The 17,129-nt window shown below is 39.6% G+C and overlaps 1 long non-coding RNA gene across 1 annotated transcript; it reads right to left on the bottom strand.

The window, feature by feature from the left end:
* Positions 1–5,958: 5,958 nt before the first annotated feature.
* On the bottom strand, positions 5,959–9,719 carry LOC118235680. Its single transcript, XR_004766901.1, has 3 exons — positions 9,637–9,719; positions 8,776–8,899; positions 5,959–6,041 (listed from the first exon to the last, which is right to left on the bottom strand). It is a non-coding gene; the product is annotated as an uncharacterized LOC118235680 (long non-coding RNA).
* Positions 9,720–17,129: the final 7,410 nt, after the last annotated feature.

Below are 17,129 nucleotides of genomic sequence, written 5' to 3' on the forward strand. Positions count from 1 at the left end.
TTGAGGTTTAGCTGTCTAGACATGCCAGAAAACATTTCATAGGGCCTGTTCCCTAACATTTCATTTCAGCAAACAAAATGAATAAGATAGCGAGCACTCGTTTTTAGTTTTTTTTTTTTTCGGTGCCATATCAGTTCTGAAATGGCTGTAGAAGTCCTTCAGGACGCTGGCAGCTATAAAGTTTTTAGGACACCTAAATATACGAATGTATCAATAACTAATAACCAATTGACATTTTAAACATTTCACAATGAGTTTTTTCTTGTGATGAAATGAGAAATAATGCCTTCAATATGTTTTTTTTAATAATGACCCCACTCATTTTGGTGAAGCGTTAAGTGCAGGCACAAATGCTCGTAAACAGTCATGTTCCGGTTCCCATAATAATTCCTGATTTCTAAAGTTAAAAAGTAACATCGCTGAACTATTCTGCTAAAAACATATTGTTTCAACTACGCAGTTTCATCATTTCTCCTAATTTCTCTCACACCGTTGTCATATGCAAAGCCTGCTGGGACATATCCTATTCTCCACTATCAAGTTTTCCGGTTCTAGCTTAGCAAAACAGCGAAAAGGATTCCTACCTGCAGATAAGCCTATCAAAATGCCTTATAAACCTTACAAACACTAAAAGTGCATCTCCACAAAATAACAGAAAATGGAGCAGGACAGAAGGGTACACAAGTTGCGACCTAGGGAGCTCTAATTCTACGGGCTTGCTGATTCTTTTGTCAATCAAGGCTCATTGGATGGCCATCAAATCCGTGAGTACATACACTGGCCATATTTCACCTGCGTTTCTGATGCGTTTACACTTACGCCACCGCACCCTTTGTCACAGCCACTGTTTTACATATATAGCAAACCGAAACTGCTAAACGGTACATGCTCATCAGACTGTACAAATTCACACAAGGATAGCCATAATCCACAACCGTTTCTTACAGGGTCACTTCGCATTTCTCACTCTCATAATAAAACACTTTGCAAAAAGAAATGATATCTCATAAAAAGCACGTTTTCAACGTACAAAAATGCCTGGGGAGATCTTGAAGCGCTTGGTCCCCTTCTTTGTCCTCCTTTGGTAGGCCTCCTCCTGTCTATTTTGGGCCTTCTCAACATTGGCTCTCACCTTAATCAATTGATTGGTTAATTTTGGATTCTGTAACATATATCTATTTTGATATATGTCATTAATAACATGTGCCTACATCATAATCACCTTGTCAAAAGCCTCCCCATCTTTCTCAGCCCTTGCCTGGATGTACTTCCCCAGATCACCCTCATCTGGAGCAGCAACTTCCAACTTCCTCAGGAATGTTTCCCGTAAATTACGTTGAAAAAAATTGAAATACCAATAAAAAAAACAACTAAAGAAAGTTATAAGAATCAAACCCATTAAATAAATATTTATGGAGTCGCTGTTTTGATGTTCAGTGCCTACTGTACAATTGTCTGTTCACACCAACCACCACTTCTTCCCTGAAGGATTGGAAATTTATATACTCAAAGCCTAACATGATAAAACATACAATCTGATTTTTACATACCTCTGACAACAGTCGTGGCTCCCGTCCATACATCAGGCGATAGGGCGAGTACCTAGTGGGAGCATGGACACAAGAGTTATAGGCAAACACAGTCTATTTAAGTTTGTCCTCCCACCTCTCTTGGTGCCAATCAAGGGTCTTGCCAATGGCCCTCTTCAGGGTCTGGTTGGTTCGCTCGTCCAGTCCATTTGTCTGGGGATGGTACGCCGTCGTGATGTGATGCTTCACCCCAAACTTCTCAAACAAGGTATGGTTAATCTAAATCAAAAAACACAAGTGTCAACAGACTTCTTGCTTGCCAGAGTCATTTAATCAATTATTACCATAAACTGAATAGAGAAATATGTATTCAGTGCAAATGACCTTATTCCAGAACTCGTGACCTTAGTCTGTCAAGACGACCTCAGATGCACCATGGGTGTAGAAGATGTCCATCAAGGCCTATGTGGTGTCAAAATGACAATTCATTTTTTTTTTAACTAATCATATGATGAAATCAGAGATGAGCATGTATCTACATGTGTATTGCACCTATGATGTTGCCACTGCCGTCTTTGCTTTGATGGGTATAGCTTCCACCCACTTTGTGAAGAAACCTGTTGTTGTCCAACACTAACGGTTCCCCTTGCTCGAAGCCTTGAACGGTCCAATGAGGTCCACACTTAAGGCCAAATTTGTCAATAATAATTACAGTTCCAATTATAGACACTTTCATCGGACGCACGCGCGTTGCCAATGTTATGCGCTTGGCCCTAAGTTAACTTTTGCTCTGTTTGTTTATTATTGGGTTATTGCTGTGGGGTGCAAAATGAACTACATTTCGAAAATTTGTAAAAATACATAATTTAACTTTGTAACCCCACTAGGGAATTGTGAAACTAATTGCTTGAATCCCTGCGATTATTATAGCTGGTGCTTGCCTGTTGTTACTTCGTATTTTTGAGAAATAACTGGACATCGTTACCTATTAAAATGTAAGTCCTGTAAAAATACACATAATAAACTGTATTAAAAAATCACCTTCACACATTTAGTAATACTAATACAGCCTTATTTACTATATCAACTTAAGACAAGCAACGCACTCGTAATTATCTCATCGCGACCCATTAAAGCCAATGGCGCAGACTTTGCTTCATAATTTCTAACTGCTTTCCTAATGGCTATTTTGCGTCCTGCGACTTGGGTTATGTACAACAGTGAATATGTACAGATTCCTAGACGTGCTGATAGAGACCACCCTTTCTCATATTAACCTCAAATACGCACGACAGGATACTAGCAAATTTATGTCAAGTTCCATTCATTTATATGGGGTGGTCGATACACGTCCCCCTAGCAACCAAAAGCTAGCGCTGCACCACCTCTGACTTATTTGCCGACACAGAAAAAAAAAAAATCATGAAAGTACTAAAAAAATAACCACAGGAGGATAATACGGACATTTTTTCCTACATAACTAGGTACAGGTTGTTACCGATATTTGTCCTATTTCATATATAGTTGCAAATCAGTTTACACTTTCCTGTCTGTCGAACGAAGGTGGTCGAATAGGTGCTCTCACACAGTAATTGCATTGGCTACACATGCTGCCCACTAGCCCCAGTTTGTGTCTCTAATCATCGTTTTTAAGCAATATCATAGAAAGAGTGCACATTTTACACAGGCATGTGCGTGTAACCCAGAACAGTTATGGATTATGCAAGGAATGTGATGCTCAGCAAGGTGCAATAGTGTCAACAGTTGTCTGTTTCTGTCACTTGTTTTTCTGGTAGTGTAACGTTATCGCATTTGAGTTTGGCCAAGTAACGGTTCTTTTCTTCGACTGGTAACCTCAAATAATACTGGCTAGGCATAGTTTTGACTAGCTAGCTAACATAATTTACTTGTTATTTATTTTGCTTGTTATCAGAAATAGTCTAGAGGGACTAGACTATGTTGTTATTGATTGTTTGCTGAAGTCTGCTGGAAGTTAAGTTAGGGCCAGAACAACGCACATGCGCAGTAACGTTTGTTTATGTTGTTACCGTTGAAAGCATCTATATTCCATTTATAAATGTTCTAAACTCTAAATTTGATCATGTTCAGTTGTTTAACAATCTCCTGTCATTAATTGACAATGCTTGGTGAAAACATATGAAGATGTATATGGATAGACAGTTTGTTGTAATTGTTTTTTAAAATGTGACAATTAGCCACTAAACTCTAGAATTAGTCACTTCACTGTACCATTCGAGTTCTGTAGAGACCCCTTGAGGATAAGAATTCAAATACAAGTTCCCACCCGCCCCACCCGCCCCCATCACCCTGTGTGACTCCCCAGTCGACACTGTGGAGTCCTTCCGCTTCCTGAGCACCATCATCACCCAGGACCTCAAGTGGGAGCTGAACATCAGCTCCCTCACCAAGAAGGCACAGCAGAGGAAGTACTTCCTGCGGCAGCTGAAGAAGTTCAACCTGCCAATGATGGTGCACTTCTACACCGTCATCATTGAGTCCATCCTCACCTCCTCCATCACCATCTGGTATGCTGCTGTCACTGCTAAGGACCAGGGCAGACTGCAGCGTATCATTCGTACTGCTGAGAGGGTGATTGGCTGCAACCTGCCATCCCTCCAGGACCTGCACACCTCCAGGGCCTTGAGGCGGGCAGAAAAGATTGTGGCCGACCCCTCCCACCCTGGACACAAACTCTTTCAAACACTCCCCTCTGGCAGGAGGCTGCGGTCCATCAGGACCAAAACCTCATGACACAAGAACAGTTTTTTCCCAACTGCAGCTGGCCTCATCAACAAGGCCTGAGACCCCCACTGACACTGTCTGTTATCCTGACCCCCACGGACACCAAACAGACAGCACCTGTACTTATTCTATATTATAACACTTTGTCCCCTTGCACTATTGTTTATTGTTTACTGTTTACTGTTTACTGTTTGCACTATGTTTATGTTATTGCACTATGTTTATTTTATTTTATTTCATTTAATTTATTTCATTTTATTTTTACTGTTATGCATCACCAGACCAAAACAAATTCCTCGTATGTGAAAACCTACTTGGCAATAAAACCTGATTATTATTATTATTATTATTATTATTATTATCATTCTTCTTCTTCTTCTTCTTCTTCTTATGCACACCTGCTTTTTGTTGATTTTAGTTCAGCTTTTAACACCCTTCAGCCTTATCTATTGATTCAGAAAATGAAACAGACGAGTGTCAACCCTTTTATTATTAAATGGTATCTCTCTTTTCTGACAGATCGTATCCAGCATGTAAAGGTCAACAACACCCTCTCTGACCCCAGATCAATCAGTATAGGTACTCCTCAGGGTTGTGTGAGCTCTCCAGTGCTTTTCACATTGTATACAAATGAGTGTGTGAGCAAATGCCTGGATAACTACATACTTAAATTCTCTGATGACACTGCTATCCTTAGTCTATTGTACAGAGACAATGATACATCATCCTACTACTCTGAGATAGAGAATTTTGTACATTGGTGTGCTAACCACCTCATTTTGAATGTAAAGAAAACTGAAGAGATGGTGTTTGACCCTAGGGCAGTAGGTGACCACAGCCCGGTGATTATCCACACCATTATTCATGTATGCTCTTTTAAGTACCTTGGTGTCTATATTGATAACATGTTTACCTGGCAAGCCCATGTTGACAGCCTATGCTCCAGGCTACAGCAGAGGTTGTAATTTTTGAGAAGGCTCAGAGTGTATGGGTTGAATGGGTTGACCAGAAACTTATGTATCTGTTCTACCAGGCAGTCTTGGAGAGCCTAATCAGGTATGGGGTATAGGCATGGTATGGTAACCTCTCAGTACAGTTAAAATCGAGGGTTGCCCGTCTTGTTTCTTCCCTATGGCCCCATGAAGGCCATAGGGAAGAAAGAACACCAGTCCCTTCAATCTATATACGAGCAGTCTGTGCTCAGAGGAGCACAGAGAATACTGGCTGATCCATCCCATGTCCTCCACTCTGAGTACGAGCTTTTACCCTCTGGCAGATGATATACAGTACCCAAGTGGCACCCTCAATCATTTTAAAAACTAATTTCTACTTTCTTCTATTAACATCTTAAACAGTAAGGACATAGTATGAGCCATAGAGGCTATAGTCCCCAAAGGGACTTTGTTAGGATGGATGGGTTGTGCAATATGTTGTTTTAAAGTTTTTACTAACGGCACTTGAATGTATGTACATATGAATACTAGTATGTGGTTGACTGTGTCACATGTCTACATACTCTGTATGTAAAATGTAGAATGACATTTGTTAAATGCAGCGACACTGAGCCCAAGAAAAATTTCACTAAGGGGACAATAAAATATATTGTATATCGTATGTAGAAGCGTTGCCTGATTTTCTGCTGCATCCGATTTGCTCCAAAATGGGCCTCAATGAGCAGCTCCATCCTTTCCTCTTCGCTTTCTATCACCCTCTTCAATGTCCCACCATCTTTGTAGTACAGGACCTTTCCTAGAAAGACAGTAGGAAAACACACATCAATGTTGAACCAAGTGCATAGTGTGGCTTGATTAAGTATCCTTTACAATGATGCTCAACACAGTTCAGGAAGGAGGGGCAGTGTGTAAAAAAGACGTGACAAGAGTTGTAAAAAAAAAAAAAACCACTGCAAAAAATGGATTGTGTACCCTGAAGGCAGAATTTTTTGGCATCTCTACAGATGAGAAGCTTTTCATTGTCAGAGGTCCCCTTCAGCAGTTTATCAGTCAGTGCGTTACAGTAGGTAGTATATAAATATCTAGCTACCTAATTATATTTCTATCTTAATTAAGATTGCTAGCCAGCCAGCTTGACCAGTTAATCTACCAAACAATATTGTTAACTCGACAATCTTAAAACAATATTATAAAACTACAAACAAACACTAATAATAATAATAATAATAATAATAATGATAATATTAATAATAATATGCGAAGCAGTCTGAGGTAAGTTCTTATGTAAATATATATATAATCATTTTATTTTATTTTCATTTTTTACCTCACAGATGTTAAATAAGCTATTTGATTCTGTAGGATATGTAGTGTTTAGGTTTTGACCTTAGGGAAACTGTGAATAAGAATGTGGCCTGGCTTCCCCATCACAAGCATCAAAGCAAATGTGATTGGGGCAATTTAAAATCCACTGATATCCTAATCTAAGCAGACAGTTTATGGGTCTCACCTCCTCAGAAGAGACAAACAAAGATGACACAGGACACCATATCGCGGGTCGGAGACCCTGCATGCCTACATGCCTAACATTTCCCATTACTTTAAGTTTGAATGCAATCTTTAGGTAGGCCAGTCCTTGTCATAAATTAGTCTGACCCCCTTCCCTTCTCTCCTAAACCTTAACTCGGCATCACCCAATCAGGGTAAACATCCTCAAGCCATGCTGGGTAAGGTATTTAAGATGCCCAAAGGAAAAAATTGTTTGTGTTGCGTTTGGTTTCGGAGCCTTGAAGAAGAAGAGTTTTTATCTTTTTTATTTTGGTGGTTGTTCCTTGGTTGTGTGTTTTTAGCTGTTTTCCTTTCCTCCTGTGGCGCTTATACTGGAAGTTGATACTTTGGCAAGGTCTGGCTTATCCATCTCTCTCTTTCTCTTTTCTTGTATTTCTAGATTAATTTTTTAATGTTTTGTATAATGTCTTCTGTTTTATAATTTAGAAGTAGTGTGCCTGCATTCAACAAAGAATGTATGTTTTCAATTCATTAAAGACCCTGTGCAGCCAAAATCATGATTTTAAAATGCTTATATTATGACCAAAGACAAAGGTTACTTACACATTGATTGTCTATTAGGTTACTTACACACTTACACATTAAAAGTATTTCATACATGTATGTAATGAATTAGATTTTGTTTCCTAAAAACTATACAATGCTCGACATTGCTGGCTGGTGGAGTATTTGGTATTGTTGGTTTTGAGACCAAGATCGTGACGTATTTATTCTTATTTTCAATGAACAGCGCAGCTTATGGGCCATCCTGAAATTTAGATCTGTTTTTCATCTCCTCGTTATGGATTCCTTCTGCTTCATCCTGAAATGTGGATCTGTTTTGTATCTCCTCGTTATGGATTCCTTCTGTTTCATCCTGAAATGTGGATCTGTTTTGTATCTCCTCGTTATGGATTCCTTCTTCTTCACCCTGAAATCTACATCTCTTTTGTATCTCTCTCTCTGAGATGTTCGTTTTTTATGAGTGGCAGATATCTTTACACACAGCTGTGTATTTTCTTTGTCTCTTTGTCTCTTTTCTTTGAGTTTTTTTAGATGTTGTAACCTGTGTAGCCTTTGACACCACACGTGTGGACAGTGCATTGACTGACTGCAGAGAATGTTGGCTGGTTGGTAGTCCAGTGTCTGTTTCATGTTTGGCAGTTGGTGTCACCTTCACCTCCACAGGCCTTTTGTCATGTGGGTTGTCAGATGGCACTTGTAGGGAAGGCAAACGGTGTGACAGAGCCTTTGCATGTGCAAATATCACCGGCATGAAGTCAAACTGTTTTCTGTCAGTAGGCCCACAATGTAGCAAGGCATTCAATTGGTCAATCTTTTCAATCAGATCATCCAAATGTGTGAAGGTCATCGTTACAGCTTTTCCTCCAGGCACAGGTAGCCCATCAGCATTTCTGTTATGAGAGTCAAGCAGTCCATATCTCCCAGACTGGTCTCTGAACACGGCAATGGTATATGGTGATACTGTAAGCAGTGCATGTGTAACACCTGCAGACAACAAGTCTTGTGCAAAGATTTTGAAACCAATCCTCTGTGCCAGGATCTCCCTTGTCTCCCATGAATCCCATTTCCACAAGGTCAAGTAGTAATCGCGGAACCTCTTTTCACTTTTTAGCTGTTTTATAGTTTTCTTATACAGACTGTCTCTCTTGTCCATTATCCTCCTTCAAGGCATGACCCTAATTCTGTTGTGCTAGAAATGTCAGAGCCATGCATGTACACTGACGATTCCTTGACTAAGGCTCATAGTCACTATAATCTTGACTATGGGACGTCTGCACAGATATCACAGAGGGTGGTGGGGCGCATGCTTCTTGTACGATATCATTTTCAGAAAGGTCTATGGCCTGCACACTGCTGTTGACCTCTTGAACCTCAGGCTGTGCATGATACTGAGCTGTGCCTGGGGATGACACCACAGGTGGACTGCACACCTCCTGTTTACATTCCCTGTCACATACCTCCATGACTTGAATGCTACTGTGTGGTTCTGGACTCTGAAACCAAGGGTGTGAAAGGTCCAACTTAGTCCAGCATTGCTTTGCAGCCTGAGATCTCTTCCCCCGGTATGGCATGATGTTATCACTAAATGATGTGATAGATAATGGACAGATCAGACAAGTTTTTAAATATTAACACTAACCAGGAAGTTATATAATCATCTTATTTGCGTTTAAATACTGTATCTAGTAATGAGCAGAGCAGTACAGACCTGATGAATACAGCAGGGAAAAGTTATAAGTTTAATACTGTTTTAAGAGCAAATTAACGTTAGAATATGTTTTAAATGTTGTCAGACCCTTGTGTGACAAAATAAATCCAATGCTGGTGACATTTGAGACAACTGAGATGTAAAATCTGGGGCTGCTCCATAGACAATGTATGAGGCTCTGACTTTGTGAGGCCATAAAATGTTTGTGTGAGCTCTAACACCCAAATGACATTTATATTCTAGCATTGCTAGAAGGTCTGAACCAGAATTAAATCCTCATTTGGGTGCAAGAGCTCACAAACATTTTATAGCCTCATAAAGTCAGAGCCCCATTCATTGTCTATGGAGCAGCTCCAGATTTTACATCCCAATGACATCACCGATTGGAGGGTTCTCTCTCCAATTTCTAGCTTCAGGAGAGAGCGGTGCATGTTCACACATACTGACTGAACTGTCCTGGGGCACAGTAAGAACATATGTGAATTCTTAAAATGGGTGACATTCCCCTTTAAAATAATTCAACGAATCTAATATAGTGAATCTATAGTGAAATGATTTTCCCAGTTGAAACAGCTAAAATGCAGACTTGTGTATAATACTAATTACATACCTGTAACCACAACTCTACCAAACTGTGGAGGGCAGAATTGGAACACTCTTTCTGCACCAACTGTAGTCCTTCTCCAATGGTACTGAATGACCAGCCAACTCTAGAAGAAAAAAAATACTGGAGCAGTACTCTGCAACAACTATTGTCCTCTAATCACAATCACAACCTAAGTCCCCTTCTGATCTATCTATATATACTTGATATTTGCAACTAATCGCTAACACAAATTACAAACCTGTTGTGATGAGACTGGACAATTGTGGAATGTGGGTGGTCAATACACCGGAAGATCTTCTATATCACCCTGAATGCGCGCTCAATCTGTAAAGAGAAAATTCCAGCAGTACACTGATAACAATGAATGAACTATATCCAATATGTTCTAACATTACAGTCTGTGGCTAAATCGCTATGTCCACTTCTAGCCTATGTATATAAATGCGTTTTAACCGGAGTAAAATCTGGCAAATGTGTACCATTTATATTTTGCTCCAATCAAAAATCTCTAATCACTACGAATAAGTTAGTTGTTCAGTCCAATTGTTCGCCGTTAGCTGTAGCTGGAATGTTAGCTTACCTAGTTAGCTAGCGTTAGCTAACGCAGCACCGGGAGTTGACCAACTAAAGTTACTGTCTTTTCTCTGTCTTACATCGACAAGATTAAATGTATGTATGAAAACGAAAGTCTTAGCAAATCTTCTGCCATAGGACAATATACAATATGAGCAAAATAGATGAATATATCAAGATTTGGATCGCAGGCTTTTGTTAGTCAACCGTCTCTCGTGGAATACCAAGTGAATTGTTGACGTGATATTCAACTCTCAGAGCTTTTGTACACTGCAGCACTTTGATGATAGATCAAGGTGATTCTGCAGTGTTTATTTTTAACTGGACGCAACCTTTGTTTGGACTGCAGCCTATATTCCACTTCTGTGTGATGGACTACATTGCAGAAAAAATGTAAGAAATTATTTTATGTAAAGAATAATAACATTCATTTTTTCTTTGCCATCTTTGTGGGATTGAGGTGTTACATGACAGATTCCAACCAAGGCAGATCTGGGTCTTGTTAAAGAGAGTGAGAGAGCGAGCGAGAGAGAGAGATTATGGCTATCATGATCAGTGATTAGGGTGACCAAATCCATATGATTCAAATGCAGGACAGCATGCTGATTTTGCGGGACAGTAAAGTAATACTGAATACTTATGTAATAATAATGTATAAAGCTCTGTTCAGCACAAAATCGACTTTGCACTGGTGGAAACCACACTTCACAATTTCTGCAGGAATTGTCTAGTTTTGCTTTGTTATTTTTCCTTTATTGTTTTGGAAAGCTACTCTGGGTGGAGATCTAACGCTCCTTACTGGGCTATTCGGGCTTTTAGTTTATCAGCTAACTGTCCGAAGTTCAGCGTTCAAAGCCTAGTAACCTTCGAAGACTTGCCAGCATTCAGTTACATTTGGATAGGTAGATAGGGACCAGAGTTACTGATCAGTTTGCAGTATGTTTCCCTACCCATTTCCCTTATCGTTTATCCTGTTACGGTCTGACGCTAGACCAGGTCATAATACCTATTCCCTCACGCATACATTACAAAATCCTTACAAAGCACTCAATGGTCTGGCCCCTTCCTACCTCACTGCTCGCACCGTCAGGTCCTTTGGCCCTTGATTTCTGGTGGTCCCCAAAACTAGACTGTCCACCATGGGGGGCAGGTCATTTAGTGCCATGACCCCCAAACTCTGGAACGCTCTACTGCATCATCTCCATGACTGAACCAAAATCTCTACATTCACATCCCACTTAAAAACCTACCTCTTCACCCAACACCATTTCCCTCACTCTGCACCCTTGGCTTACTTTTACTTCTCTTTTCTCCTATCCTGGTTTTGATTGTTCATTTAATTATTCTTTTTTTCCTTTCCTTATTGCTTCCTATATTGCTTATATATTGCTTCTCCATAAGCCATGCTGTGTAAAGTTGCGCAATATACATAAAATGTATTATTATTATTATTATTAATAATAATAATAATAATAATAATAATATTAATAATAATAACAATAATAATAACAATAATAATAATAAAATAAAATGGTTTTTAGGATTGTCCAAGCAGAAAGAAAAACAAGATGGACCTGTTGATATTCTGCTGTCATACCATTTCGGGTATCTAAATTTCTATTCCAGATAACGGACATCTAACCAAATACTGCTGTGCTGGCCCAGCTCAGGGAGTATTTCTGCAACAAGGGTTTAGGGGCATAGCTCACTAGTGGAATATGCCAACATCCACTGGTTTGAAAGTCAAGAAATTAGAATACATGAAATGTACAATAAGATGAAACAACTAAAAAATGAACGACCAGTCTGGTGGACCAACAGCTGAGTTGATATTGGGCCAATAGTCTGCAACGAGCATGTTTTCTAGCTGAGGAAATTGAAGATAAAGATAAAGTAGCTACTGATCGCACCACGGTATAACAATACTGATGCAGAAACCAAAAAAAGTGGTTCCCAAGTTTCTCTGAAAACACACAGACACACACACACACACACATACACACACTCACAAGATTGCATACCTGTGCTTTCACAGATAAAAGACAGTTCTCTCTCTCCGTCTTTCTCTCTCAAAAATAGATGCTTTATCCTCAGAATACCCCAGATGGCACTATTGCAGTACAGATTTCATTCTGGTATACCAGAAGTCCCTGCCTGAAGAATACATACCAGAAGCATGTTCTACTAACATAATCATGACCCCATACTATGTTCATTTTATGGTTAAATACTGTAAAATAATCCAAACAACACCAAACAGCAGAAGTATCTGAGTGGTGATGCAATGCGTTTAATCTTACCTGGTGATACTGGAACAGGATGTAAATTTAATGATCTCTTGGTGATCTGACTCTGAAATAATGTTTTAACCTTTCATCTGTGCTATACATACTGTAGTTATAGAGTTATACATAGAAGGGGACTGCAAATGATCCAACTGTAGTGTGGCTCTATATGGATCATTGTCTATCTTGGTAGATGTGGACGCCCCTCTGGTGTGTGTATCTTGCTACAGCACTTGTGTATATGCGTGTGACTACAGGATGCGGATATCCGTGTGTGTGTTGGACCTTAAAACTGCTAGTTGTGCAACAGCAAGACTCAAAAAGGAATGCCGGGTTAAAGTGAATGCAGTTTATTGTACAGTTTGTTCAATGATCACAGTATACAGTAATGCAAAATACGCGTGTTATGAAATGGCTATATGCGAATGGCGTGCAGGAGGTCGTACTGATGAGCCTACTCAAACCATTCCACTTTTCCCACTATATACCCAAGTAACAAAGCAAAACACCATGTCATCAAATAAAGACACAATAGAGAACAAAGAGGGCATGAGGTTTTATTTTCCTGACAGGAGACAGATGTAATAACAATATGCCAACCCCCAAAAAAGCTAAACAGTGACAACTAGAATGTAACGTTTATCAATACACTTTAGTGTGCTTGCTTCAGCAGCTGTTTTGCTGTTACCAGATCAAAGATTTAGAGAGCTGTAGAATCCTGATATTCCACCAGTGTATTCTTTTGACCATTACAAACTAATGGAATTTTGTAGACTATTAAATAGTGACACTACTGAGTGGCCACTTTGCCTCAACCAGTTGTGGAATGTGGTGGCTGACTACACTTTTTCTCAACCAGTTGTGGAATGGCTGGTGACACTGATGTTGTTGCCACATGTAGCTGGCTTTCTAAGTTGATGTCTGTCAGTCTGGAAAGAAGTCTGTCATTTGCAAGTGAGAGCTTGGAGAACATTACATTACATTACAGGCATTTAGCAGACTGTAAGCAATGCAGGTTATATATCTTGCTCAAGGGTACAATGTCAGTGTCCTACTCAGGATTCAAACCTGTGACCTTTAGGTTACAAGCCCAGTTCTTTACCCATTATGCTACTCTGCCGGTAGAAGAACTGTTCAAAGCGGTACGTGGTTTCTTAATCATGATACCATCGCATGCACGTTTCCTCAAACTCAGAAATTTGTCAAAGCTCATATTGCTGCCTGGCCTTTAGCTGACAGTTGTTCTGCAGGTCAATGATCTCTAGCTGCATGCACTCTGGCACATCAGCAGCACTGACATTAACTGGAGTGGCAAAAAAATGTTGAGATCCAGTTCTTTTGCCTTTACATCTCAAAATCTTTCATTTAAATTCTCTTAACAAATGAGCACATTCCTTCACATTTTTCGTTGTCCTTTCACGCTGAAGATTTTGAACACGAAGAGTAGGGAAAAACCCCATGTTCACCCTTTCAAGTCGCACCTGCCACAGCTTTAGTTTAGCTTCAGGTGACTTCACATGGGAAAGGAGTGAGACCAGGAGGTGGTTTTCCCCTTGCAGTTTAACATTGAGCTCTGACAGACGGCTGGCAATGTCCATTATGAAGGCAAAGTTACAGAGCCACCTGCTATCACTGCACTCCATGAAACCATTCACAGCGTCCCTGAGTTCGTAAAACTTCCTTAGCATGGTTGCTCCCCACAATAGAAAACCAGATATCCATACTCAGTTTCAAGGCTTTTCAACAATTCCCTGAACTGGGGATTATTCAGCCCTCTGCTTTAGATGTTAATGCAGGAAACAACAGTTTTCATCACACTGTTTAGACATAGTGACTATGAGTACACATTTACTTGGTGAATGATGCAATGGCATGTGACTATATCACTTGGATCCAGACCAAGATGTGCCATCTCCTTTTTGAGGAGGGTCACTAAACCCTTGTGAGACCCTACCATTGCTGGTGCACTGTCAATTGTCACACCACTTAGTTTTGTCATTGATTAACGCTAAGACTTCATTGCTGTTATCAGTTTTTGAAAAATGTCCTCACATCTGGCACTGTCGAGCATAGCCGGCAGTGAAAGCAAATCTTCTAGTGTCTCAAAATCCATTGTAATCCCACACACAAACCTTGCTAGCTGGCTAGTGTTCATTATGCCTGTTGTCTCACCCATAGCAAGTGAATAAAACTCAAAATTGGCAGCAGAATCTCGCAAATACTTCTCAATATCTCGTGTCATGTCACTGATATGATCAGACACAGTCCGGTGAGACAAGCTAAGGTTCTGAAACAATTAAAGTTTTTCTGGAGCAAGTATTTGTACTCCTTTACAGATTCGCTTTTTGGAATACGGCCTCAGTCTTTTAGCGATCAGTTCACCACGTAACTCGCCTCTGTGACACTGTTCAACTTGTTTTTAGGCCACAGGAAAGACGCTTATTGTGCGGCGCGATTATTCCTCAACGCTTTGATTTTCTCCACTCGCACTATTCCTTGATGAGTTGCATAACTTGCATGTCTGTAGGTGTAATGGATGGCCAGTTTGCTAAGAAGTACCGAGCAGAATCTGCAAACATGTTATCTGCTCAAGTTCAAGCAAATGCCTCCAAACTCATTAGATGGCGCTTCACCCTACAGGAAGACAATGATCACAAACACACTGCTAAAACAACAAAAAGGGGTTTTTCAAAGCCAAAAACTGGAAAATTCATGATTGCCCAAGTCAGTAACACAGAATCCAATTGATTTATTGATTCTTTGTTACCCAGTCAATATTCACATCTCCAAGCAAATACATTTTCAAAACTTGTTACAGATGTTTTTTGTCGCCAAACAATGTGATGGTAGGCTTCAAACCTTGAACACCGAAGAGGAAGTCAGAGGGATTAACTACCTGCCATTAAAATGAATGCTGACAGGCTGTGAGCTTGTGTCAATCAACATAGTGACAATTCTACAAGAATTCATTATGATTCAGCATACTGGTTTTAGTACTGCACTGTAGTGTTTATGTCAATTTACAGCAAAGTTTTAACAATAAACTACATTGCATTCTTGGAGTTCAGAGAAATTCTGATACTGCTTAATGGTGAAAGGCTCTTTTTCTTAGTAAATTAGTGTTAGGCATTGTATCCACAGTGATGAAAAGGTATTGGAATAAAACAGTGTTTTACTTTAAACTCAAAACATTAATGCATTGTGTGAGATTCAATTATTTTCTCAAACAAACAGACCTTTTCTCACCCACGCACCATAGTTTAACATGCTTCTTTATGGTCTACTTTTCAAAAAACCAGCCGAAAATAATTTATTGTTTCAATATTTTGATGTTGTCCGACCTTGTGTCAGCGCAGTTAAAATAAAAATGTTTCCCTTGAAAATATGAATGTGTTGAGAATCTTTAACGGTGATTCTCTTTTCAGTGAGGCACTTTCCTTCTGCTTGGAATGCAAAATGATGGTGGCATACAGATTTAAAATGTATAAAACAGTGCTGTCATTATTTTCCATGTGAGATCACCTCAGAAAACATGTTTTAATTACAACTTATGCAATAAATAAAAAAAGTGTCCAGAATGGCTTCCTCAGACAAGCCTCTGGTGCAAATCATTAATTAATTCATCATACCCAGAATCAAATGCAAGCCATTTAAAATATTGACGAAAGAGCTAACAAATTACAAAGGCTTTATTTTTCCTAAGGTGTCTGCTGCCTTGCATCTTTTGTCCCCCTTGGGTTATTATTGGAAGCAATTACTCTCCTCTCTATCTACTGCTCTCCTGTGAAGCCTAAATATACAACACAACAGGGTATCAGACTCCAGGGATTCCTCCCTCTGTTCTGCACCAGAGTGGACACCTATCCATACCCAGGTCCTGACATGTCCTCACAGGAGCCCTGTACCAGACCCCAACTCCTCATTCTCTTTGACAGGTGAGTAATCATGGTGATTTAAAATTAATAGAGCCAGCTTTTAAATATGTTATAGCAGGATTTGCACTCTGCTGGACTCCAAACTTGTACGTCTGAAAATGTGAAATTTGTTGCATGGTGCACTTTGAAGTCCCTCAGAAAGGATATTAACCACAAATTAGCAAGAAATTGATAAAAACTAGCATAAACCAGTTTATACCAATTTAACACTTTATACCTATTATTTATATGTCCGCCCACCCCTCACCAAAATTATTGCCATTTCCAAAAATTAAATGCTAACTAAGGCTAATTTCATGTTGCACTGACAACTCTTCTGGCATACTATGGTTGACTCTGTGAATGTGAAAACACCCCAAAAGGAGAATTGCCTTCCTGAAGTTTCTCTACACGATCATTTCAGCACCCAAACCTGTCAAATAGGTTTTGTAATAATTAGTTATTTTTCTCAGAAAGACACATGACTCTTGTGGGTTCTGTCTTTATTGTATTAACACAATATGGTATAAGAGTAATTATGGAGAAGGAAAACGACTGAGTTCACAGAAAGGGCAGTAACAATTAAGTGGAATATGGGTGGGATGTGGAATATAAAATTAACATGAAAACAGTCATGTAGATCAAGTGGTTAGGCCGAAAATTGTATAATTTTGTGAGTGACCATTTGTGAGAAGCTCCATTTATGATGAATGACTGTGAGAGA

Source organism: Anguilla anguilla, chromosome 9, assembly GCF_013347855.1.
Source record: "Anguilla anguilla isolate fAngAng1 chromosome 9, fAngAng1.pri, whole genome shotgun sequence".
Classification (NCBI taxonomy): domain Eukaryota; kingdom Metazoa; phylum Chordata; class Actinopteri; order Anguilliformes; family Anguillidae; genus Anguilla; species Anguilla anguilla.